Source organism: Schistocerca nitens, chromosome 6 (genome assembly GCF_023898315.1).
Source record: "Schistocerca nitens isolate TAMUIC-IGC-003100 chromosome 6, iqSchNite1.1, whole genome shotgun sequence".
NCBI lineage: Eukaryota > Metazoa > Arthropoda > Insecta > Orthoptera > Acrididae > Schistocerca > Schistocerca nitens.
This window is the reverse complement of record NC_064619.1, coordinates 177,294,621-177,321,423: the sequence shown is the minus strand read 5'-3', so window position 1 is coordinate 177,321,423 and position 26,803 is coordinate 177,294,621. Positions and strand designations below refer to the sequence as shown.

Sequence of the window (26,803 nt, the reverse complement as noted above, 5' to 3'; positions counted from 1 at the left end):
CTCGCCTTCCCACGGGCCGCCCACTTCCCGGTGGTGGCCCCAGATCCCGTTGCGTGATAGCCACCCCTCGCCCGCCTTTTCAACTTACGGCGCTGCGCTCGCATTTATTACCCTCGGTTGCGTTTCCTACACATGTAGCTGGGGCAAATGGCTTTCGTGACAAGTCTGCTGCACTAGTACTAAGTTTTCCACATTTCGTCTGATTTGTGACCTATCGAAAAGCATATCCCAGTAACATAACATAGACGGTACACCATGCTGTTTTCTTTTTAATTTTTTTATTTTTCTCTGTATATGCGCCAAAGTTCCAAACTCTTACCGAATATTCATTCTAATACGGAAGACGCGCTAAAAGATTTCACCTTGTTACGACATATCGTCCAATTCTTTGACACCTTTTATATCACTTCATAACGTTCAGAATAGATATAACTTAAGTTTTTAGATATCGTGACGAAGCTGTTTGTGGATTAATTATTATACCTGAAGATGGCAGTGAACTGCAGAAACCGATAATGTGAGTTTTATAGTAATAGGTGATCTTGACGTAGTAATTTATTATACAAATTTATCCTGGCTTTATTTCTTTCTTCTTCGCGACATTTCAGGCTCCTCACACCATGTATTTGATACATATTGACGTATCAAGTCCATATCATTAAAGCGTTTTCATTAATGGTATCGGCTTCAGAGTAGACAGCATTAAATGGGAAACTACGTGGCGTAACATTGCATGACATGATGCCTAAAAAAACTTGTACTCTTGTAATAAGTTGAAATGAAACTGAAACAGAAATGAAACAAATTTTGAGATATGCACAAGAGGAAATACAAAAAAAGTACAAAAAGTTCTGTTAAACGGGAAAGGTCTTCAACTACGAAAGCTATATTGACCAAAACTAGATTAGCGATCAAGATAAGTTTTACGTACTCCTCAACTTTTCGTATAAATCTTGGGAAGAACGCAAAATTTATTAGTTGTATGCCACTTTGAAACTTTTCGCGTATCACTGAGGGCAGTTCCCCTGCCGAAGGAATCGAATGCTACCCCTGGTACCAGCTAGTTGCACTCTTTCAAAATGCAGCATAGAGTTAGCACCCTACCTGGAGATGAGTTGACGCGACAGGACTCCACTTTAGTGCCTGCAAGGAGGTACAGTACGGTTGGGTGGCCGATCCCAACGACCGCAACTAGTTTTCCCGCACTTACAGTTACTCCCTTACCAATGATCACATTTAGGTGTCCGCTTTTCCCACGTACTATTCCAAACTTGACCGGTCGATACATACTTTTAAATTGGTTCTACGGAACATCAGTCAAACACTCAAGTGTGAGCTTTAGAGTAACCATGTAGATGTAGATGCGTACGATCCTGCTTCTCAACAGCAGTGTGTCAGTATTTGGTGGAAATCAACATTTTACCACTTTAGATATCATGTGTTTTTTTTTTTTTTTTTTTTTTTTTTTTGCTAAATGAACAAGTGTCAGACTACACATACAAAGGTCCAAGGTTAAATCTTAAGTAAGACCTACGATTTTTTGTCGCTTATCGCTTCTGGAAATGATTTGTTTATATGAAGAAAGCCAAGATCCACCGTGGTTCGGAATCTAGGTTAAATTGTAGCTCACCCTATAACTGGTTATATAAGCCGGGGAAAGAGAAGACGTATCACCTCCAACAGATGAATGCTTAACGAAGAATTGCTGTATCAGAACGAACCTTCATATTTAGGACAGCTTTACCTTTCTCTCTTAGCTATCATATTGGCGTTCTTGTCTGCTGTATCCACCTGCTCGTTGCTCATAATTCACACCTTTACTGGTACCATGGAATCTCCTCCCTAGATGTCGTGGAAGAGGAGATTGTCCTGTTTGGTGTGGACAGATATTCTGCTGAATACTAAATGATAAAGAAGTGATGACTAAATAACATTGTCATGTTGTTTACAAGATCATTAGAGAAGATCACAAACATGGACAGGAGAAAGATGGAGAAGGAAATCAGCTGTGCTGTTTTCAAACTTACGGTCCCACCATTTGCCATAATCGATTTAAGAAAACAGTGCAATACCAGAAGCTGGGTGTCGGATGAGGATGTGAAGCCCTCTCATCCGGAATGCGCTTTCTTGTATCTTAACTGCGCCCCCTCGCTAGATGCAGCCTACACGAGTTGGAGTGCTTGCTGACATTCAAGTACGCAGACAGAATTCGGACAGAAAGTCGTGGTTGAAATTTGTCTTGTTTTACTTATCGAATGTGTGCGTACATGAAGCTCATCAAGCATCGTGTGCATTGTGCCATGTAGAGTATTCTGTTAAAATTTTTAGGAACATCGTGTGTGGAAGGTAATACAAAACGCGCATTAAATTTATTTCCGGTGCCGGCAAGCAAGCATCGTAGCTTTGTCGTAGAACTAGTGTATGCAGTATGCCTGTGCATTCATGAACCTGGTATGGTGTAGATACTTTATTAGAAGATGTTAAAGTAAGCACAAACCCTGTCTAAAAAGGGGAGAGATGTCACCTTGCAGTGAAAAGTGCTTTCCACGGCTTGGTGTATACATAATATCTAATACCGTGGATAATTCATTCACATCATTCTTAAATTTGCCTGTTCATTTCCGCCATTAGCAGAGGACCATTATGTGTGATACCTGCTTAGTTAATACTTGATGATTGTTCTGCTTACTTATTGTCTTCATTATGAACTAACTGGATTGTACTTGGGCAAGGTCGCCAATGCAAGAAGTGACTGACATAGTGGTGACTTAAAATTGAACATTACAGCATTGTTAAAATTCTATGTTCACTACAAAAATTCTTTGTGAAACACTTTTCCTTCCTGTTTCAGAATCCAGCGAGAAGATAAGAGATGGCAACCGCTTTGCAGATTCAAAGTTTCCGTAATATGGTGAGTAAATGTGAGCTTCATATACCATTTTATTTAACTATCTTAGTTTCAACCGCTTCCGAATGAGTTGCGTTGTACCGTAGAACTGCGCTCGGTATTCACGATTTCACAACACAGTTTTAAAAAACAAACTGGGCTTACACGACGTTAATGACACCCACTATGGAAATAAGCTCTTGGTTTTTATACAAAACATGTTCATCATCATATTGGAACTTCAGCGATTGTACTTGTAACAGTAGAAATCGCACTTTATTTTCATTCTATCGGAGGTGAGCTGTTCAGGTTTGTGGCGGTTATTACGCAGCGGCTCCGAGTACCGGCTACTGAAATCTTGCTGCGATTATGGTTATTTTAAGCGAAACTGGAGAACGAAAATAAATCGCGATTTGGACCGTTACTTGCTATTTCTGTTTATACCCAAGCGAGGAATTTCGGCGTCCATACAAGTAGTTTGCTATTTTAAATATGTTACAGTGACTTGTAAGTTTCGCCGTTCAGAAGATGCAACGCGACGTGCACTTAGTTTACCGCAGCCGCAGCGTAGCCAGGGCTGTAACTTACTGTGAGATCTTTGAGCGAAACTATCAAATGGAGACAAACGAAGGTTGCTTCTCAGAATGCAGAAATTTTAAATACAGTCCTACCGTTAGGGCACAAAAATAACTCTGTATTTCCAGTACTTTTCGTTCAGAATATGCTAAGTCCTCCTATACGGTTTAACGCATAATTTTGCACAATGATTGTACGTACACTTTCGGGGGAATCTGGTGAATTTAACGAATGCTGCAGGTATTTCGTTGGACTTGGCCACTGAATAGGTATATCTATGGAGAGAGTGGTCATATGCCCGGATCATGATTTTCTTATCAAAATACATTGGCTCCCAGACATGTTACTTGAGTACGGCGTAAAGTTTGCTCGTAAGCTTTTTTCTTTTCCTCCTTTGATATTTTAATTTGCATTCGTAACAGCAACACATACTCAACATTGTGCTTACTAATGAATAAATGCGTAAAGACAAGTCAAAATGTTTGATATTAAACTTTCGACGTTATGCAACATTTAAAGAACAGCGTTTTACGACATTCACATAACATTTCTCATTTGACGCTGGCGATATGCGAAATACACTGTGCGGACTATATGGATATTCCTACAGTATGGAATTCACCATTGATTAAAACCTCCTTGTTACATATGTTCATGCGCATAAAATTACACTTAATGGTCTGTATTCAACAGTATTTGTGCACGCTGCTACTGAAGAACTGAAAATGCGAACGCTGTGTTACGTTAAGGTTGGCGAATATGATGAAGATATCTACGTATGCATATGTATGTATGCATATCCTCAAGGCTTGGATTTTCCTACATGTTGTAATTTAACTGATCGTTATTTCTTTGCTATGCACAGTTGCGTAGCTCCCTGCTATATCAAGAACTTAACTCTTGTACCGTTAATAACTGCACTGTTGATAATCCTGAATCTGTAACTCCTTTGTAAGAGATAATGTACGGCTGTAAATTAAAATCCAGTCACAGCTTGGACGGAATAATGCCTGTTGAATGTGTATGAATCTAAAGTGGAAATATGGATGCTGCCCCTGTTCTCGCAAACACTGAAATTTGTATCGTGTTACAGCTGGATACGAGAAGGGCAAATTTAAGCGGACTTAAGTATCAGAGCAATCTGTGATTATTATTAATATTTCTTTACTTTCTCAGACGTTAAGTCTGGTTAAAAATGGAAAGTGACGCGGACCTTGATCAAGCGTCACTTCCTTTTAACTGTACGTTATATGTTATATTGCATTTAGGAACTTTCGGGTAATTGAACATGTAACAATGACATGTAACAATGACATATCACTCCATGTTAATGTAATACTGCCGCCTTCTGAAGAAGATAGATTTAAATCTATCGAAACCTAGGTAAAGATTACTTTATCCTTTGCAACTGGTCGGCTGTTTTTTAATCTTAATACATGTATCAATAATTACAGATTTCTGTAGTTGTATATATAAGTTTGGATGTAGCTGTATTGCATTGATGTACTGGTGGATATTGTGTGGTATGACTCCTGTAGTTGATAGTATAATTGGTATAATGTCAACTTTATCCTGATGCCACATGTCCTTGACTTCCTCAGCCAGTTGGATGTATTTTTCAATTTATTCTCCTATTTTCTTCTGTATATTTGTTGTATTGGGTATGGATATTTCGATTAGTTGTGTTGATTTCTTCTTTTTATTGGTGAGTATGATGTCAGGTTTGTTATGTGGTGTTGTTTTATCTGTTATAATGGTTCTGTTCCAGTATAATTTGTATTCATCATTCTCCAGTACATTTTGTGGTGCATACTTGTATGTGGGAACGTGTTGTTTTATTAGTTTATGTTGTAAGGCAAGCTGTTGATGTATTATTTTTGCTACATTGTCATGTCTCCTGGGGTATTCTGTATTTGCTAGTATTGTACATCCGCTTGTGATGTGATCTACTGTTTCTATTTGTTGTTTGCAAAGTCTGCATTTATCTGTTGTGGTATTGGGATCTTTAATAATATGCTTACTGTAATATCTGGTGTTTATTGTTTGATCCTGTATTGCAATCATGAATCCTTCCGTCTCACTGTATATATTGCCTTTTCTTAGCCATGTGTTGGATGCGTCTTGATCGATGTGTGGCTGTGTTAGATGATACGGGTGCTTGCCATGTAGTGCCTTCCCCTTCCAATTTACTTTCTTCGTATTTGTTGATGTTATGTGATGGTTCAAATGGCTCTGAGCACTATGGGACTCAACTGCTGTGGTCATCAGTCCCCTAGGACTTAGAACTACTTAAACCTAACTAACCTAAGGACATCACACACATCCATGCCCGAGGCAGGATTCGAACCTGCGACCGTAGCAGTCGCACGGTTCCGGACTGCGCGCCTAGAACCGTTTGGCCACCGCGGCCGGCGATGTTATGTGATCTAAAGGGTTGTAGAAGTGGTTATGAAATTGCAGTGGTGTAGCCGATGTATTTATATGAGTGATTGCTTTGTGTATTTTGCTAGTTTCTGCTCGTTCTAGAAAGAATTTTCTTAAATTGTCTACCTGTCCATAATGTAGGTTTTTTATGTCAATGAATCCCCTTCCTCCTTCCTTTCTGCTTAATGTGAATCTTTCTGTTGCTGAATGTATGTGATGTATTATATATTTGTGACATTGTGAACGTGTAAGTGTATTGAGTGCTTGTAGGTCTGTGTTACTCCATTTCGCTACTCCAAATGAGTAGGTCAATATTGGTATAGCATAAGTATTTATAGCTTTTGTCTTGTTTCTTGCTGTCAATTCTGTTTTCAGTATTTTTGTTAGTCTTTGTCTATATTTTTCTTTTAGTTCTTCTTTAATATTTGTATTATCTATTCCTATCTTTTGTCTGTATCCTAGGTATTTATAGGCATCTGTTTTTTCCATCGCTTCTATGGAGTCACTGTGGTTATTCAATATGTAATCATCTTGTTTAGTGTGTTTTCCCTTGACTATGCTATTTTTCTTACATTTGTCCGTTCCAAAAGCCATATTCATATCATTGCTGAATACTTCTGTTATCTTTAGTAATTGGTTGAGTTGTTGATTGGTTGCTGCCAGTAGTTTTAGATCATCCATGTATAGCAAATGTGTGATTTTATGTGGGTATGTTCCAGTAATATTGTATCCATAATTTGTATTATTTAGCATGTTGGATAGTGGGTTCAGAGCAAGGCAGAACCAGAAAGGACTTAATGAGTCTCCTTGGTATATTCCACGCTTAATCTGTATTGGCTGTGATGTGATACTATTTGAATTTGTTTGGATATTAAGTGTGGTTTTCCAGTTTTTCATTACTATGTTTAGAAACTGTATCAATTTAGGATCTACTTTGTATATTTCCAATATCTGTAGTAACCATGAGTGGGGTACACTATCAAAAGCTTTTTGTTAATCAATGTATGCCTAGTGTAGCGACCTTTGTTTAGTTTTAGTTTGATGTGTCACCTCTGCATCTATTATCAGTTGCTCTTTACATCCTCGTGCTCCTTTGCAGCAGCCTTTTTGTTCTTCATTTATAATTTTGTTCTGTGTTGTATGTGTCATTAATTTCTGTGTAATGACTGAAATTAATATTTTGTAGATTGTTGGTAGGCATGTTATGGGGCGATATTTTGGTGGGTTTGCTGTGTGTGCTTGATCTTTAGGTTTCAGATAAGTTATTCCATGTGTAAGTGTATCAGGGAATATGTATGGGTCTGCAATGTAACTGTTAAATAATTTAGTTAGATGTGAATGTGTTGAGGTGAACTTCTTTAGCCAGAAATTTGCTATTTTATCATTTCCAGGGGCTTTCCAATTGTGCGTAGAATTAATTGCTCGGGTGACTTCATGTTGCAAAATTATCACTTCAGGCATTTGTGGTACCATCTTGTATGTGTCTGTTTCTGCTTGTATCCACCGTGCATGCCTGTTATGTTGTACCGGGTTTGACCATATGTTGCTCCAGAAGTGTTCCATGTCTGTTATGTTTGGTGGATTGTCTATTTTTATGTGTGTGTTATCTATTGTTTGGTAAAATTTCATTTCGTTTGTGTTGAATGTTTGGTTTTGTTTCCTTCTATTTTCACTTTTTTTGTATCTTCTAAGTCGTTTGGCCAATGCTTGTAATTTCTGCTTCTTTTCATCTAATTGCTCTATTGCTTCTTGTTGTGAGATTTTACCTAACCTTTTTCGTTTTTTGTCTGATATTTCTTATAAATTGTGTTAGCTGTCCGATGTCTTTTCTCAGTTTTTCTATTCTGATCTGTATCCTGTGTTGCCATGCTGGTTTTGTGGGTTTCTTCTGTGTGTTGGTTGGTTCTGATCTCTGCCTAGTGTGTATATTTAGTGTAGTGAGTGCTCCTACATAAACCAGTAGTTGTAACTCTTCCATAGTTGTGTATTCATTTATTTTGTTGTGTATGATTGTGTTGATAGTTTTTATTGTTGTTTCGACTTGTGGGCTATTTGGCGGTCTATGCAAGAATGGTCTAATGTCTGTATTTGTGTCTTTGTATTCTATATATGTCAACCGAAATTTTTCTTCTATATCTAACATGTGTGTCACTTCTTGTTCTATTTGTGCTTGTGCTGGTGGCTGTCTTAATATTTCGTTTTCCTCTGATTGTTTAATTGATGCGTGTTGTTCTTTGTTTGTTTGCTCTGGGATGTTTGAGTCCATTACTGTATTTTCTTCTTCTTCTAATTGCACATTATTTTGTTCCAGTATTTGTTGTACTTGTTGTTTGATGTTTTCTAATTCTGACTGGGGTATCCTGTTATTTTTTATTATTACACGGATCTGATCAGCTAGTCGCTGTTCTGTTAAAAATTTTAATTCCGGGTATCTGGTAATAAATGTTGTGTATACTTGTGATCTGTATCCAGTTGTGTTAGTTCCTAGGTTTGTTGCTTGGTAATAACAGAACATGAGGTGTCGATTAACTTCATCTGACCATCTCATCCTCTGTCTTTGTTTACCTTCTAGGGTGGTTGCAGGAAGCATATCCTGCAAAACACCTCTATTTGGATTTAAATCATTTTCCAGTTGGCTAGCAGTGTCATTACCATTGTGGGCGGGCATAGGGTTCAAGCGTCGTCCCCGACCATGACGGCGCTTTTCCGAGGCTTCTTTAGTTCTGTCCTGAACCAAGTAATCACACTAAAAGGGGGGTTAGCCCTATTAGTGGTTTGTTTTTTTCGTCGCCTTTTACGACTGGCAGAACATACCGGAGGCCTATTATTATTATTATTTCTTTACTTTCTCAGACGTTAAGTCTGGTTGAGAATGGAAAGTGACGCGGACCTTGATCAAGCGTCACTTCCTATTAACTGTACGGTATGTGTTATATTGCATTTAGGAACTTTCGGGTAATTGAACATGTATCAATAATTACGGATTTCTGTAGTTGTATATATATGTTTGGATGTAGCTGTATTGCATTGATGTACTGGTGGATATTGTGTGGTATGACTCCTGTAGTTGATAGTATAATTGGTATGATGTCAACTTTATCCTGATGCCACACGTCTTTGACTTCCTCAGCCAGTTGGATGTATTTTTCAATTTTTTCTCCTGTTTTCTTTTGTATATTTGTTGTATTATTATTATTATTATTATTATTATTATTATTATTATTATTATTGTTAGTGGTCTGGGGCGCTAAACAACGAGTTCATCAGCGCCGTTGCTTGAAATAAAACAGATGAGGTCAAAATCAATTAAAAATAACAATAAATTGTAAAACCAAGTTGTATTCACAAACAAGAATTGAATAAACAGCTCTGACGTGATGGGGTTCATAAAGACCAACTATAAGTTAGATAAAATACAGCAGAGTAACTAGATCAAATCAAGGATAAAATATCAGTACAGACACGGTTAAACAGAGCAAGGTATCTGAGCACAAGAGTGCACGTTCGCTTATCTCTGCTCATTATTAGTCTCTTACTTTAAACTAGGAGATGCTTTTTCATTTTTCCGTACAAGCACTACTTCTCTTGATCAGGGCTGGATTACCAGTCCAGTTTGGTTATACGTCTCTCCCCACAACGTAATAAAATTCCATGTCTGAGTATAAATACTAGAGTTGCTGCTTATCTCTGAAATGTGCAATTTCTCTCTTGTTTGATTATCTTGTCTCATCTTTTTCTTGCGACTGTTTAGAAAAAAATGGTTCAAATGGCTCTGAGCACTATGGGACTTAACATCTTAGGTCATCAGTCCCCTAGAACTTAGAACTACTTAAACCTAACTAACCTAAGGACATCACACACATCCATGCCCGAGGCAGGATTCGAACCTGCGACCGTTGCAGCCCCGCGGTTCCGGACTGCAGCGCTAGAACCGCACGGCCACCGCGGCCGGCGACTGTTTAGAAAAGACAGTTGAGAAATACACACACACACACACACACACACACACACACACACACACACACACACACACACCTACACACACACGCACACACATACACACACAAGTATTTTAAATGATAAAGTAAACCACTGCAAAGTTATATTCAGAATAGCAGATGTACTAGTATTTGTTTACTGTCTGGCACTCTCATACCCCCCCATCCTCTGTCCTGGGCCCTCGATGGCATGCACTGAGCAATGCGTTCTGACCCCAGCTCATTTTGGAAGGTGTATGACGTGTAACAACCTCGCACTTTTTTACGCTGTCGCTTTGTTTACCACGAGTATCGATTCAACACAACAGGCTGGCCACACATGGACAGGCAACGGCATAGGCGTGACACTTTGTTGAAACGTAAACTGCAGATGTGTGCAGAAGGCGGAGGAGCAAGCAGTAAACTGATGCATGTGTGACTGGAAAAAAAGAAAATAAAGCTAAAAATAAAATTCGAACAGATTTTCTTGAAACGTTTCCTTTGCAGAATTCTTGCGTCGACAAGGATCATTTCTAGTTAGCGTTAAGAGAGTTTTCACTTTTAAAAGCAAACTTGACTCTAATCACTCGTCATAATTGAGATTATGGACCGAATGATAGATCAAAAAAATGGTTCAAATGGCTCTGAGCACTATGGGACTCAACTGCTGTGGTCATCAGTCCCCTAGAACTTAGACCTACTTAAACCTAACTGACCTAAGGACATCACACACATCCATGCCCGAGGCAGGATTCGAACCTGCGACCGCAGCAGTCGCACGGTTCCGGACTGCGCGCCTAGAACCGCGAGACCACGGCGGCCGGCCAATGATAGATCCATTTCACAATGAATTTGGAGGAAAAGCGGCAGAGGCCCTTTTGAAGGAACTGATCGGGAGATACCAGCATCAGGGAAATGTCATGGAATGTTTAGGCCCTTTTAACGTCATTTGTCCTTTTGACAACAAACATTTATTTTTCAAAGTAACAACAGGTTCCCCTTAAGAAAAACAGGTAGGAAAATTCCAAGTTAATTTGCCATGTTAAGTTTACACACCTGAAAAGCGTTGAAAACAGTGAATAACACTGTTACCTTTTTAATTACCTTAAATAAGATGCAAGAAAATAAGATGTTAACGATATTGACCTTTAAAAAATTTAAATTTAAAAAAATTAAATAAATCGTCAAACAATTAAAACTGAGCTCTAGATAAATTTCTGCAATCGAGGTCAGAACCAAGACATTTGGGCAGACTCCCAAAAGGTCAATATTAACTAGTTAACAATGTTTAACAGTTCTCCTTTACGGTTTGCCCAAAGGGCTTAGTCCAAATAATTTAAAATAAAATTCATAACACGGTTAAAAGATGTATGAAACAGAATAATAACATTAAAGGAAATAAGCTTCGTTGAAAATGTAAGGTGTTAAAGAGAACTATTAAAAGGGTGCTGTAAATTCTTCTAGGAGGGAATATAAATAACAACTCGCTAACGTGGTAACAATTGCTGGAGATCATAACACACAAAACTTAAAGTGCTGGATAATAATAATAATAATAATAATAATAATAATAATAATAATAATACCAGAGAGCACACCAGCTTCTAAAACATAGGGAAAAATATAAAAATTCAGAAACAATTTGCTCACTCGCATAAAACAGTTTAAAAACAAAGTAAAATTTCTAGAGAGTAGATAATTCCTAGACCCCTGATATAATTGTGTGTGAAAGCTGGACACATTACATAGTAACACCAGTTGCCATAACAACATTAACGATGGTAAATTTTTAGAGAGAACCCTGGCTAGCAAATTAACACAAGTCACTTCAAGAACACACAGAGCAGGCAGAGCCACAAATTCGGCCTAGAATCACATAGAGTCAAATAACAAGGGCGTGCATGACGACTCAGTGAATATAAACACGAACATCTGCTCAAACAGCTTGCGGAGCGAGAAATCGGTGCACGGAGCTGAACAACCAGATGTGCACGGCATAGGCGAACTTTTTGCCTTCTATCCAGTCCCGGCGAAGAAGAGTGAACGACGACCCGGAAAAGACGCCGTGCCGATCCGTACCGCGTGCCATTGCCCAAAGCATTGCCAACCTCCCCCACTCAAGCCAAAAACCCTGACCCCTTTTTTAAAATGAGAATAGAAGGAGCGAAACGAATTTCTTAGCTAGTTTTTTATTTGGCTCACATGTACCTTCAAGGTTTTCCCCTCACACGGTTGGGCACTAGCAGATTGAAGGGACTTACGATATTAACAACTGCACAGGGTCCAACAAATACCCATTCTAAAATTCCGAAAAAAAACCTTATCCCCAACTCGGCCGAAAAAGAATCTCCTTTTCTGATTACACCGTTTCTCATGACGGCGAAGGACTGGGTCGATGTTTTACGTAGCTCTATACCAGTTTTCTTTAATCAGACAAGGGGTAATCCGTTCAGGCGACAGATCGTTTTTACTCCACAAATTAGGCAGGGGAGAATTAAGGGAATAAGAAAACATCAAAGCAGCAGGAATTACTTTAGAAGCTGAACTGAAGGCAGCATTAATCCAACGTGTGGAAGTGTCCCATTTAGTCTGATTCTTAGCATCATACATAATTAAGGCTGCCTTAAGATTACGATTATTCCTCTCAGAAAGGGAAGGTTCAGGTTAAGCGGGGCGGTCGCAGTGTGCTTAATGGCATTACTGCTTAAATTCTCGTGACACAAAGGTGGGGGCATGGTGACTGACAAGCGCCGTGGCGGGCCGAACCCAGGAAACATTTGAGTTAATTGACGAATACTTAGCGAGGTAATCCCTCTACTTGGCAAAAGCCACATAAAACGAAAAAAGGCATCAACAACAACTAATATATAACGGCTCCCATCTCTTGTTCGAGGCTATGGACCCACATAATCAATAAGTAGGCACAGTGCTTCGCTCCCGTTCGGAATGCAATAAGCCTTTACGTGAGTTGGGATTGGGCTTCGCCATTTTGCAAGACTCACACTCCTGAACCAATCGGCGAATATCCCAATATAAGGACGGCAATGCAAGATGAGTACGGACCTTTGCAAGGGTTTTATAGAGGCCCAGGTACCTATCTGATTAGGAACTGTGAAAATAAAAAATTATAGATGGCACGAGTTCAACAGGCAAATAAATTTTGGGCTCGGCTAATATCCTAACTTCACAACAAAGTTTACCCTTTCTCAAGGAATAATCGGGAAGTTACTCTCTCGCCAACAGCCGCCTTTATAGCCCCTATATAAGGATCTTGGTCCTGCTTATCCCTTAGATCAGAAAATAATTGAGGTATCTCTGTTAATACGTTAAAAACGGAAGATCTTATGACTGAACAACACTCCCCGTATTTGTGGACGCCCTCCTCAAACATGCGGCGGAGCACATCGACTACCTGGTTATCTGAGCTCTTGATATGTCTAACCTTGAAACGAAAGGCAGGCATACAGATCGCCCACCTCGCAATCCTGCCAGTCTTTCCTGGGAACAGCCAGAGCCTCACACTCATACACCGACTACTTAAGCTCAGGTCCCAAAAATCTTTGCGAGGCAAAAGCAACAAGTCGTCTATAACCTGCGTCTTCCAGTAAAAGCACTGCGGCCACCCCGACGTTACACGCGTCGGTCTGGAAAATGAATCTATTTTCGACGTTAAAAGTTGATAATATTGGCGGGTTACTTAGAGCTCTCTTAATCGCCTCAAATGTGGCCTGGTGGCTCTCTCTCCAAACAAATTCCCTTCCCTTCTCACGAAGATCGTTAAGAGGGGCAGCTAATTGAACGAAATTAGCGACAAACTTCCGAAAGTAGTTGGTCATCCCGGTAAATCGGGCGACTCCCTTTTTGTTCTTAGGAGGTCTAAACTTCTTGAGATCGGAAGTATATTCTTGATCGATTCTAATTCCATCTTTAGAAACCATATGTCCCAAAAACGAAATTTGCTGTTTGGCGAGAGTGATCTTATTAGGTTTTATCATCAAAGCAGTAGACCGAAGCCTCAATAAGACCTGTTGAAGATGCGAAAGATGTTCAGCAAAGATAATTATAAGCACAGTTTAACTCTAAATCCCCCAAAACATGATTTAAAAGCCGTGAAAGCACGATAGCTCCCGTGGCTAGACCAAAGGATACACAGTTGAATTCATACAATTCCAGTCCGTACAGAACGCTGTAACAACTTGGAATCCTCACTCAACGGTATTTGATAGTAAGCCTGATTTAACTCAAGCACAGAAAAATAGGAGGAATGAGCAAATCAAGTAAAGAAGTTATTGAGATTCAGACGGGGAACTGATTCTAATGTAACCTTTTCATTGAGGATCCTATATTCAACAAGTGGTCCAAAATCTTTGCCCTGTCTTTTCGGTACCCAGAATATAGGCGAGGCATATGGAGAAGTTGAAGGTCTAATTATTCCATCGCGAAGCATGATCTCAATCTTTTGCCGTAAAATCTTCATTTTAGGTGATGACAGACGATAAGGAGCCTGGCGAACGGGAGCAACATCCCCTAAACGGATTTTATTCTGAATCTTGTCGATCAACCCCTACCGATTAGTAAGTACATCAGGAAACTCGCTCAAAACGTCCCTTAACTGAATATCCTGAGGCTCAATAAGATGACCAAGATCTTTTTCCGTCCACTCAATCTGCAAAGTATTAATATTAACACCACTAGCGGAACAGGAACAGAAGGCTATCTTCCTGACGGGCGAAACCTATAGGAGGTATTACTGGCAAAATGGAGGACTAATCCAGTACGCTGGCTAAAATATGAGAAGGTGAAATGAGCCGCCACGGCTAAGGAACTATTACGGCATTAGTACCCAAATGATTTACAACAACCACGGAAAGCTTTTACCAAGTCGGTTCAGTTGGGGATTTGTATTTTCCACTTCGCCTAAACCACTGCACCATCTCGCTCGCTGTGCCCGTTTCTAGGGTTGCCTACTATGGACACTGTTCGACGAATGATCAGCATTCTTTAGGGATAGGTTAGGAGCGCTTCCAAAATAAACATACAGCCAGGTAATAGTCATTAATTCTGAACTGCACATGTTGCTTTTCAGGCGAAAACAGAATCGAATGATTTTGATTTACAGTTATTCTGACTTGATGCTGAGTTAGCTGTCGAGTGTGAACAGTGACGTCTAGTGAAATGTAAGTGATTTGTTTTATTATCTTTAGACAAACTACTATATCTTAGTTTCCTCATTAACTACTTCTAAACTTGGTTGTAGCATTTAGAAACCGTTGACTCAAATTTCCGCACCTTTATGGACATCAACAAGAGCAAAACGAGGATAATGGAATGTAGTCGAATTAAATCAGGTGATGCTGGGGGAATTAGATTAGGAAGGGAGACACTTAAAGTAGTCGGTGAGTTTTGCTATTTGGGGAGCAAAATAACTTATGGTGGTCGAAGTATAGAGGATATAAAATGTAGATTGCAACGGCAAGGAAAGCGTTTCTGAAGAAGAGAAATTTGTTAACATTGAGTATACATTTAAATGTCAGGAAGTCTTTTCTGAAAGTATTTGCATGGAGTGTAGCCATGCATGGAAGTGAAACATGGACTATAAATAGTTTAGGAAAGAAGAGAATAGAAGCTTTCGAAATGTTGTGCTACAGAAGAACACTGAAGATTAGATGGGTAGATCACGTAACTAATGAGGAGTTGATAGAATTGGGGAGAAGAGAAATTTGTGGCACACTTGACTAGAAGAAGCGATCAGTTGATAGGACATGTTCTGAGGCATCAAAGGATCACCAGTTTAATATTGGAGGGAAGCGCGGAGGGTAAAAGTCGTAGAGGGAGACCAAGGCATGAATAGGCTACACTAAAACAGATTCAGAAGGTAGGTTGCAGTAGTTACTCGGAGATGAAGCTTGCACAGGATAGAGTAGCATGGAGAGCTGAATCAAACCAGTCTATAGACTGAAGACCACAACAACAACTTGACCGTGAAATTAATACTTATCGGCGTGTACATTTGAAGGAGAATTTTCCGATTTACCATTAATAGCCGTTAGTATATTGTAAACTTACAGCAGCAGCATCATTCTCCTGGGAAGCTGCGCCCTCCGTGTCGTGAAAGAGTCGAATGCTGAGCGCTGAGATCGCAGCGTTGTGTGTGTTTATGTGTACGTGTGTCACATTATTCACTGCCTCTCATACATTTTCTTACTTGCTCAATCGAGCAATGCGTCCACGTGAGCACAGCTGGTCCGTGAGTTGCCGGTGCCTAAGCAGGCGGCTTCATCCCTCGTGGCTGACACGGTTAACCAGGCAGCGAGGCGAGAGGGCGTGCCGCTGATGTGAAGTCAATAGCGGCACGTGGTGCTGATGTTGCTGGCTGGCGGCCGTCCTGCTTGCGACGGGAGCGCGCCGTGGCAGACGCCGGGCAGCAGTCGGCCGCTCTGCTGCGAGCTGCCCCCAATCCCTAGCCCTCAAAACTTTCGCCGACTTTACCCTACCTCTGCACGTTAGTGACCTCAAAAGCCGGTATCAGACGAGCCCCTGTGCTTCTCACTACATGTTGTTTTCCTGTCGTTCAGTCGCACATTACACCGTCATGAGCGGCAATAAGTTTTTCTTTCTTATCCCAAGCGCTTCTCTCCTCTAGCACGGCGTCGGCTTTTTCAGAATTTGGCAAATTTTGTTCTGTTATCTGACTTTGTGGCTGGATGCCCTTCCTCATGTCACAACCGTCAAGGCAACTTAAGGGAGGGAAGTCGTCTGTGAATCATGGATACTTTCGTATGTATTTTAACTGTTGGTGTGTACCAGCCCACGGTCTTGATCCGCCTCTTGGATTGGTTCCAGATCTGCCACACCTCCCCGACTCGGAAGCTAAAGCGCTGCGCGTTACGGTATACGAGCAAGTCATTAAACTTTAAACATTTAAGCACTCTAATTAGAACTTGCTGTGCAGAAATTGAAAGAAATTCAGTATCTAGAGAGAAAAAAATCGCCGTGATATAGAGACCTCTACTGATACTTCAGATAACGGAGGAAGGCAGCATTGCTGTGCCTTACGGTCAGTGAATGATGCCCACTAGGGATGCGCACGTTGTGTTTCTGGTCGGTTAGTAAATATTTTAGGAGGTGGTGTCACAGACTGATTCGAATAAATCATTCTACATAATACGTACATAATTTTTAATGGTTGCGGAGATACTGACTATTGCGGGGAAAAGTTTTCACTTCGTGTGCTGGTCAATCTGTCTGTTATGCGGTTATTTATCGATTGTCATTGGTGCGACGAAAACACAGATGCCTGTGTGGCGTTATCGCATCGTCTTGCAGGGCCCCATTGCTAGACTTTCTTGAAAACAAGGTTCCATAAATGTTGGCTATAAGAATTGGTATGTTCTTTCAGTAAGACGCTGCCCTCCCACATTCTAGTCGCAGTTGACGCATCATATAAATCTAAAATTCCCAGGAAGTTGGATCAAAAACGGTTCAAATGGCTCTGAGCACTATGGGACTTAACTGCTGAGGTCATCAGTCCCCTAGAACTTAGAACTACTTAAACCTAACTAACCTAAGGACATCACCCACATCCATTCCCGAGGCAGGATTCGAACCTCCGACCGCAGCGGTAGCGCGGTTCCAGACTGTAGCGTCTAGAACCGCTCGGCCACGAAGTTGGATAGTCAGAAATCGTACCGTACTGTTTGCTTTACGCCAAGTTCCCCGAACCTTACTCCTTCAGATTTTTGCCTATGAGGGTGGTTGATTGGCAAAGTTTACAAAGAAAAAGTAAACAAAGAAACATATTGATCGTTCGGATTACGGAAAGTGCTACCCCCACAAAAGAACTCCAGAACAGTCTCAGAAGAGCTACAAATCGTGTTGTCAGAAGAATTCGAAAGGACGTTGAAATCGGCCGTGGAATTTATGAAAATCAACTTTGCATTTTATCATTTGTTTTCGCTTAACACCCTCCGTGAGTATCTCTTTGGGTTACATTCTAACAGCTATATCTCTGTTTCCAACGGCAATTGATTACAAGTTATGTGACCCACTTTGTCCACCATCACCAACACAAATCATTAGGTATTTGCCTTCTGCTGGTGGATAAAGACCACCTCTAGAGTTTTCTACGCATTAAATTCTCCAAATAAAACCATCCATGTTGTTGTTGCATTTTTCTGATGTTATCTGACCACCTTCCACTCTTAGCAACCCAACAAATAATGTTCTAGTATCCCTTTGCCTGCCAATTACGTATGCTGTCCACCTCACTTTAACACAGCAGATGAGGAAGAACAGCGATTGGCTGGCGGCTATGCTTTGCCACACGACTGGCCGAAATGAAATGCCGGTCTTGAATTTATTTTAATCATACATTCCTCTCTGGTCTGTATGCTGATCCATTTGTTTGTTTTTCTGCCTCTCCTAGTAGTTTCCGACAAGAATCTTTGTATTGCCTGCTGAGAAAAAGTCAGTGTCTCACTCATGCAAATCGGAACCGGTAATACACACCGTTTCAGATACAGTGGATCCGTAGATTTAAAATCCCTTTCTACTGTAGTAAAGGTTCACAACAACATTTTTGTTTCTTTAGCTGACCACCGAATCGTTGTTTTCAACTGCCCTAAACTGAAAATTCTTTAAATGGTTCTATATGTTTCAGATATATGTTTATGACTTAGTGTTCACATTATGATTGATTTTGGGGAGTACTTTCAAATTTAACCTATTAAATTCTTCCATTCATTGTCTAAGTGTAATGGCTCCGGGGGAAACAGTACTGTATCTTCAGTAAAACGAACGTGGTTAGGGCTTGTTCCGTTAACACATATTCGTTCTTCATTTTCCCATTTTGGGGACTTGATTTAGAGTTTCTGGCAACAGTTTTTGTGCTGTGGGAAGTCTTTGCCGTATTCAGTTGCCAATTCTCAGTTTGTCACAATCCGGAAGAAGTATAATGGAAAATGATTGGTATGTACATTCTTCAGTATACAAACATAGGTTGAATCAATTATGTGTTTCTCAAGCGGTATTTGCATAGAATTTGTTGAAGCTCTTTCAAAATTTATGAGCCCCAGTGAAAGTGGCAATTCGTATTCAGTGCTCATCTAGGTACTTTTCATAACTATCTGGCTCAGATATCGCCTTTTTGACTGATGTGTGAGTAGGGATAGTATCGTCAAATAAGAAAGCATTATCTGTAGCTGAGAGAGTAGTCGCAGCTCTCTTCCACTCCTGTCGCATGTTTACTGCCACGTGGGTGTACGCGTTAGCAGTACAATTCAAGTTTCATGGGTTTCGGTCCTTCCGGAATGAGAACGCCATAAAGGAAGCACTCAGAGACCGTGACGAGGTCATTTCTCTGCCAGCACCTTTCGTTGTAGGATTACTAGTCTAGCAAGCTATGAAGCCGAGCTTCTCAGAAGTTTGGAAACAATGAGAGAGGTTCTAGCAGAATGAAATTGTGAAGGCGGGTAGAGAGTAATGCTTGGATAGTTCAGTAGAAATTATATATAAAGTGAGTTAAACGAGTATTAACATATAACGGGCTAACTAGAATCTCTATGCAAAGGTTCATGATTTAACACGAGATTATCAAGCATAATGACAATACTTAGTCATAAACAAGTTCGCAGCCACTCCGCGTATCCATCGGCGAAGCACCGATGAAATAACTGCTTTACATTGATGGCATTCGAGTGGCTATGTTTTCGCCAGCAGTCTTCGCTAAATAGAGATCGAGCGGCACTGGCCGTGGGGGAGGGTCCTCCAGTTAGAAACAGACGGAAATAGTGCATAGTACTGTTGTATGCTTCAGCTACTGTGACATACATAATCAGATAGTCACGTCGGGGGAAAAATAATTAAATAGAAGCCGGCCGGAGTGGCCGTGCGGTACTAGGCGCTACAGTCTGGAGCCGAGCGACCGCTACGGTCGCAGGTTCGAATCCTGCCTCGGGCTTGGGTGTGTGTGATGTCCTTAGGTTAGTTAGGTTTAATTAGTTCTAAGTTCTAGGCGACTGATGACCTCAGAAGTTAAGTCGCATTGTGCTCAGAGCCATTTGAACCATTTTGAATTAAATAGACAGAGTGAGGAATGTACGAGTAGGAGAGAGAAGAAAGCTGGTGGAAATGATAAGAATGTGGGAACATCTTGGCTGGGACATGTGTTGCAAGGAAATTTCGTGCAATGAAGGGTGATCGGAGGACGAAGTTTCAGGAATTGGAGGGAGAGGAAGAAAGGGGCTCGGAATGCTGGAAGATATTAAAATGGACGAAGCTGCCAGCAGCTCGAGGAAGCAGCGCAGAAGAGGGTAAATTGGTGAGCGTCATGTTGATACTTGTATGTGTTGCAGCGTGGTCACAACTCCTGCAGAATGGTGAGTGTGGGAGGTTGTGCAGATGAGAACTTCCAGTGCCGCGGCGAGTTCCGAGTTGAGAAAACATTTCCTATTATTAGACGGTTGTTGCCCAGGTGGACCGTGGTTAGCGGCAGCGGAATGCTGAGACAGGCTGACGTCGACTGGCAGCGACGACGGCCTTGCTGAACCGACGCTCGCCCTCCCCACCTCCGTCCCACTCTGCTCGTCGCCCAGGGCAACTGGCAAGGGAGTACAGACACCCCGCGTCGAGTCCAGGGCCCTTGAAGACTGGTCGGAGTGTCAGCCAATCGATAAGAGCCCTCGCCTCGGCGGTACAAGTTCGAAGCACGGAACAACCGTTTGGGCTAATTTATGGATCGTAGGTCAGCAGCTTCGTCCAATCAACGGTGCTGCTCGATGAAGTTCTAGCTGCTTTGGCTGCATATCGAAGTGACCACTGGCGCGGAGACGGCGTCGTACGAAAACTCGGGGCCGATGGCATGAACGCACCAGCGGAACTGGGGTATATGTGCTTCCCCTGGCCGGGTGTGTTGTGACGGGAGCATGGTTCCCATCATATAGCCGGCTGTGGAACATTGCCTTTATGTTTCAGCATGAAACATACCGGCGCACCGTTACGGCAGATCACCGCGTTGCAGAACACTGTACCAGCGCCCAACTGCAAAATTCCACATGTGGGTGGCAGCTGTGGCCGGTCGCACGCCTATGCCGCAACTTAAGACAGATGTACCAAAGAAGAAAAGTTTCGTTATATATTGGAAATGGTAATTAACCCTGTGTAGGATAAGGTACTTTCACACTTATTAAAATATACCTGGCTATTATGCCTTGACTGAGTGAGTTTCTTAGAGAAACCCAACATTTCGTCCCTATCTCCGGATGACATCTTCAGGGGGAGGGGGTTTGAAGGTTCTGCGGATGTCTGAATGACACAGTCGCTCGGTAGTGATTACAGTAGAAGTTAATTTGCGCGTGCTACCGCGGAGAGGCGTTACGTCGCGATTTTAAAACTAGAACGCAGTTGGCAGTTGACGGTTGCTATTGCAACGGCCCCATGGTGGAGGGCTGGTGCACAACTACAGCAAGCCCTGGAAAAAGTAGGAATTACAGAATACCGTCTAGTTATGGAGACGTGAACGTGAGTACTACACAAAGATCGGGGGAGGGGGGGGGGGGGGACACACACAACATACTGGCAACTGTAGTAGGGGAGCAATAGATTGCTCAGCTGTTGCGGAACACGCCTTACAGCTAGGAGGCCAACATATTAGATATGATAAGACACGGGTCCTGGTTGCCTAGAGCAGATACTACGATACGATAGGATATTGAGAGGAATGATAGAGATTATTAAACACAATCGGATGGAGTGTGTGAAACTGAATGATTCCGGCGCTGAAAAAGATATTTACAATTCTAGGACGATAGCTGTAGCGGACGACATCAACTGACAGCGGCTAATTGCCCTCGAGTTTCGAAAACATGTGACGTCACGTTTCCATGTCAGTAGCGAGCCAGGTCTGAACAGAGCCGTACCGAAGTGATCCGGCACCTCTGTCAGATTTGCCAAAGCTGCGACCCCTCCTCCCCGTAAAACTTATTTAGCAAATTTCTTTTCACAGATTTAGGATACCTTTATAATTTTGTAAGTACGTTTAGTTAAACGAAGCACTACATGAAAAATATAGTTTAAATTAAGTGTATCACTGAAAAATATTACACATAATAAATTGCATGTGTTTTGAAAGTTACAAATTATAAAAATCATCAATCAAATTGAAAGTAAGCAATATTTATATCTTATTGTTTATGAGAGCTACTGTACACTGGTTTTAGTATGGTATTTAATACAGAACAGAGTTCATTAGATCCTCATAAATTTTCATGCTGCATAAATTATTAATTAGAAATGAAACGGGCTATGTTTAAGAGAGCAGAAAATATCCCTATCCAAGAATTGTGTTGTCGTTATGATTTTACTTTGCATTTTCTCGTAATGACCTTCGCAAAATCATTGATTACGTCACTGATATCAGCTAAGGAGCTGTGTCGTATTCTGTCGACGAGCCAGCTGCTTTCACTCCTGCTCAACCATCCCGAGACGGCGTTTACACCATGTTACAGAATGCAGTTGCTATCATTGTCATAGATATCCTCAACAGCATTTCAGTGTTTGGATAAACATCTTTTAACTCGTACATTGAAGAAAAAAAATTTCAAGATGTCCAAATGGGGAGCCGTGTCAGCGTTCATTAGATTTCTCACCTGAAACTTGAGAGCAGCAGTAGTTCGCTGTTCAGTAAGTCTGTTGTATTTGGTACGATAATGAGCATAACATTTTTCAAGATAAGATGCAGAACATTGATTGAAGTCGATTTCTGACAAGAAATTAAAGTTAGACTAAATGATGAGAGACACGTGACGTGTTTTCATTTCATGTGTTATTAAATGAAATACTCTGAAGCACTCTACCTCTGTCTCCGGCAGAAATGGGAAAAAAGATTCAGCATCCGCTCACTGACTTTTAAGAGCCTACAACGCTGTAGCAAAGTAGCAGCAGGAACTTCATTGTTGAACACGAGCGTGCTGAGTATCCGGAAGCTGTGAGAACCAAGCGCATTGTTGGCACTTGAACAATGTTGGCGATAGACAAGTCTGGTGGCTAGTAGTCGTTTCTTCGTGATGCTGTTTGGACGCAAGGGCACTTTCGACGTCCGACTGGAAAAAATGTGCGTGCTTTTACAGCGGGCCGATGGGAAATGCTTTTTCTCGTAGGCAGAAGATATGAACTCGATGGGTACAGTAATGTGGCGGTTCCCAGATCGGGTTGCTGGGGGCGGAGGAGACAAGCCCGGCCCCCACACGACGGAGGAGGAGGGATAGGACCCGGCTACCTCGAGCAGACCAGCCACCTTCGCTGTGATTCGTGGTTCTGTAGAAGCACGAGTCACACGTGGAGGAAAAAATCCTTAAATGTTGTTCACAGTCGGAACTGAAATCGTCTTATGTATTGACATACCAGGCCGGCCGCGGTGGCCGAGCGGTTCTAGGCGCTTCAGTTTGGAATCACGCGGCTGCTGCGGTCGCAGGTTCGAATCCTGCCTCGGGCATGGATGTGTGTGATGTCCTTAGGTTAGTTACGTTTAAGTAGTTCTAAGTCTAGGGGACTGATGACCTCAGATGTTAAGTCCCATAGTGCTTAGAGCCATTTGGACAATTGACATACTTAATAAGGACAACAATTACGTACACTAATTGCGTGAAAAGTAAACACTATTTAATAGAGAAGTACAATACAGTAACGCAGCAACAACAATGGCTACCTCACGCCGTACTGTCAGATGGATGACACTGGCTGCGTCCGAAAACAAATGATTACCGACGGAAGCCGCCGATTCAGGACTAGGGAGCTCATCGGCGACCTTAAAGTTAATACGCTGTAGCAGACCTCAAGTATCTCTCCCGGTGACTTCTTAGTCACCCTTTTTTCTCGGTCAGTTTTTGCGCCGTTCTGCGCACGTGCCCCCGAAAGGAGCCGATCTGGACACCAATTCGGACTGCGAATCGGACATTCGTAGAAGCTACAACCCTCATCGAGCACATGTGGTGATGGAACGTTGGAGTTTTCAAATAAATTCATTCGAGCACGGCGTAATAGCCCGGAGTGTTTTAATTAAGTGTGGCAGTTGCGGTCGTGAGAGTTTGCATTTCACAGTGATGTGCCTAGTTGCTGGCGGAGGTACGCGTGACGACACGAGTTGGCGGACGGCCTTATTGGCTTGTTTACGCGCGCTCGTCTTCCCGTGAATGTGCGAGTAGGCGGCGGCCCGCCATCCAGCCAGCTCGGCCCGCACGTGAGACGGCCACGTGAGCGCCGCCACACGCTTCGGCTAACGCGAGCTCACAAACAAACAGCCTGGAGGCGACACAGCCCGGACCCGCGGCCGGGCACCGGGACGGCTCGGGACGCGCCGCCGCTCTCTCTGAGCCGGGTGGTCACTGCCGGTCGGCGCACTTGCAGCACGACGAAATTTTACATACTGCGCGGACACAGCACAGTAGCAAGAATACGTGATTAGATTTGCTCGCGATTTGACGCTAGACGGTGTGCGAAATTTGGTACGCTCAGCCGCCACCTGAGGTAGCAACAATGACTCTGATCCAGCTAGGCGTAAGTCGAACTGAGTTCGAGCGGCAGGTACGGGTACGTCATTCCAGGATGCTTCAGCTCTGTCACGGTTCATCAGTCGTAGTGGTCGGCCAGTCTTCCGAAGACCTGTCACCGGATGTTCGGTTGAGAAACCAGGAAAACGTGCAGGCCAGGGAAACATTCCAACACCCCTTGTATGGAGGTAGGTCAGGGCAGCACGGGCAACATATAGTCTTGCGATACGGCGTTGAAAGATAATGCCACGGGGACCTCGAAGATGGGGCAGAACAGCTTTTAACGGGTCACAAATGTGACGGCTTCTGTCGAAACCAGTAAACCCCCAACCCAGATTTTTTAAAGAATCCAAGTCCCATGCATATAACGTTATAGACCTTAACTTTGTGTGGTGAAATGACGTAATGCTGCAGGTACATTCAGTGGTCTGTGTAGATATTGCGCTACGAATACATTTAAAGGGTGACAATTATTTAACTATATGAAAAAAAGGTAAATTGGTTAGAAACTTCGGCATGCACACACTTTTTCAACATGTAAACGACACTACAGGTATTCGGATTTAGTTTCTGACAAGTTCGATATGCCTGCCATCACGGGTGATTATGTGACACAGACAAATAGCGAAATTCTGCACGACCCGGTGAAGTGTCGGAACATCGATGCTGTCGATGACCTCCTGAGTGACTGTTTCAGCTCAGCATTGGTTTTGGGATTTTTGCTGTACACCTTGTCTTCCACATCTCGTCGAAATCAGGGTCACTTTGGATAACGTGGATGAAGTCATCTTCCAAAACCTTCATGTACCGTCCGGTAGTCACCGTGCCACCAAGGAATATCCCACAAATTATCCGTGACTGGACATTGTACACCACACAGTCGCCCCTTGAGGGTGAAAGAGTTCTCCATCGCGAAATACTGATTCTCAGTCCCCCAGATGCGCCAATTTTGCTTATTGACGAATCCATCCAAATGAAAGTCGGCTTCGTCGCTAAACCAAACCGTACAGCCCACACTAATTCTCATCGTGCCCCGCGGCCAACCGTACAGTTTGAACGCCCTAACGCAAACCGTTCAGAAGTTATGACGATTTTATTTCACATAGTTCAATAATTGTCACCACGTAGTAGTAAAGAAGTAATAATTAAGACGTCATGCCTACTTCTGGGGTTTTAGTGCGTGAAAGGCGAAAATGTAGTAAGCGATAAACTTTATTTCTTTCGTCATTTTGTGAGTGTGTCGGATGGGGGGTGTCAACGAGAAAAAGTTTCGTAAAGGTGTGAAACATTTCTAAACTTTGTTGGAAGTTGGTAAGCGCTCTCAGTCTCAAATACTGCATGAATACGGTCTGGGTAACTTCCGCATCGTGAGTTACGCTGCATCAAGGCATGCACACTGGTTCTACTGTAATAGTTGATTTACTGTGTAAACCCTTAACATAATATTATAGCTCTTACTGAGGAGATTGTCACGCCATTCTAAATTTTTGAATTCGGTCGATAACTGTGTGAAATATTGAAAATCAAATTTTTGTTGCCCCTGGAAACTGTTAGACAGGCAACCGCAAACGGCGACTGTGCACCGTTTTAGCCGCCTAGTGGCTAATTAATATAGTTTACCGACAATGCGAAACAGGGGTGATAGTGTTGTGTTCCTGACGGCACCTCACAACATCAGGATAGGTGCTGGGCACGTTTGACAATGACATATACAACCTTGTAGCGTCCCTTCTCCTCGGATCCTCCACTCACGGACACGTCCATAGTGATGCTGTATGCTCCACCAGGGATTCGTCTGAAAAGATGACGTGGTGCCACTAAGATAGAATATGGGTTTAAATATTAGTAATTCTTCTCTGGAGTTATTTGTCGGGAATGCAGCTTTGTGCTGAAGTGAAAGGTGGGCGATCAACAGTTAAGCTAAGAAGCTTTCGTAATATGGTGCTACAGAAGAACGCTGAAGATTAGATGAGAAGATCTAACAACCAAAGAAGCGGTAATGAATGTAATTCGAGGGAAAAAGCTTGTGGCACAACTTGACTAAAACAAGGGATCGATTGACCGGACACATACTGAGGCAAAAAGAGAATAGAAGCTTTCGAAATTTATGAGGCTACACAAGAATACTGAAAATTACGTGCTTAGGTCTAATTGGGGAGAAAAGAAATTTATGGCACAGCTTAACAAAAGGAAGGGATCGATTCATACGACACGTCCTGAGGCATCAATGAATCGTCGGTTTGGTAATGGTGGGAATTGGGGGGTGGGGGGGAGAGGCGTAAAAATTTTAGAGTGAGACCAAGGCTTGACTACCGTAAGGAAGCTGGAATGGAATGGATATAGGAATGCAGAGGACAGACTAACGTGAAAAACTGAAGACCTCAACAAGAACACTA

At 42.1% G+C, this 26,803-nt stretch overlaps 1 protein-coding gene across 3 annotated transcripts in view; it reads left to right on the top strand.

Moving 5' to 3' along the window:
* LOC126262576 (myocyte-specific enhancer factor 2) overlaps positions 1-26,803 on the top strand; it is an 888,576-nt gene that overhangs the window by 241,859 nt on the left and 619,914 nt on the right. For all 3 annotated transcript variants that reach the window (XM_049959303.1, XM_049959308.1, XM_049959302.1), the window contains one exon: positions 2,852-2,911. The gene's annotated coding sequence lies outside the window, so the exon portion shown is untranslated. The remainder of the gene's footprint in view (positions 1-2,851; positions 2,912-26,803) is intronic.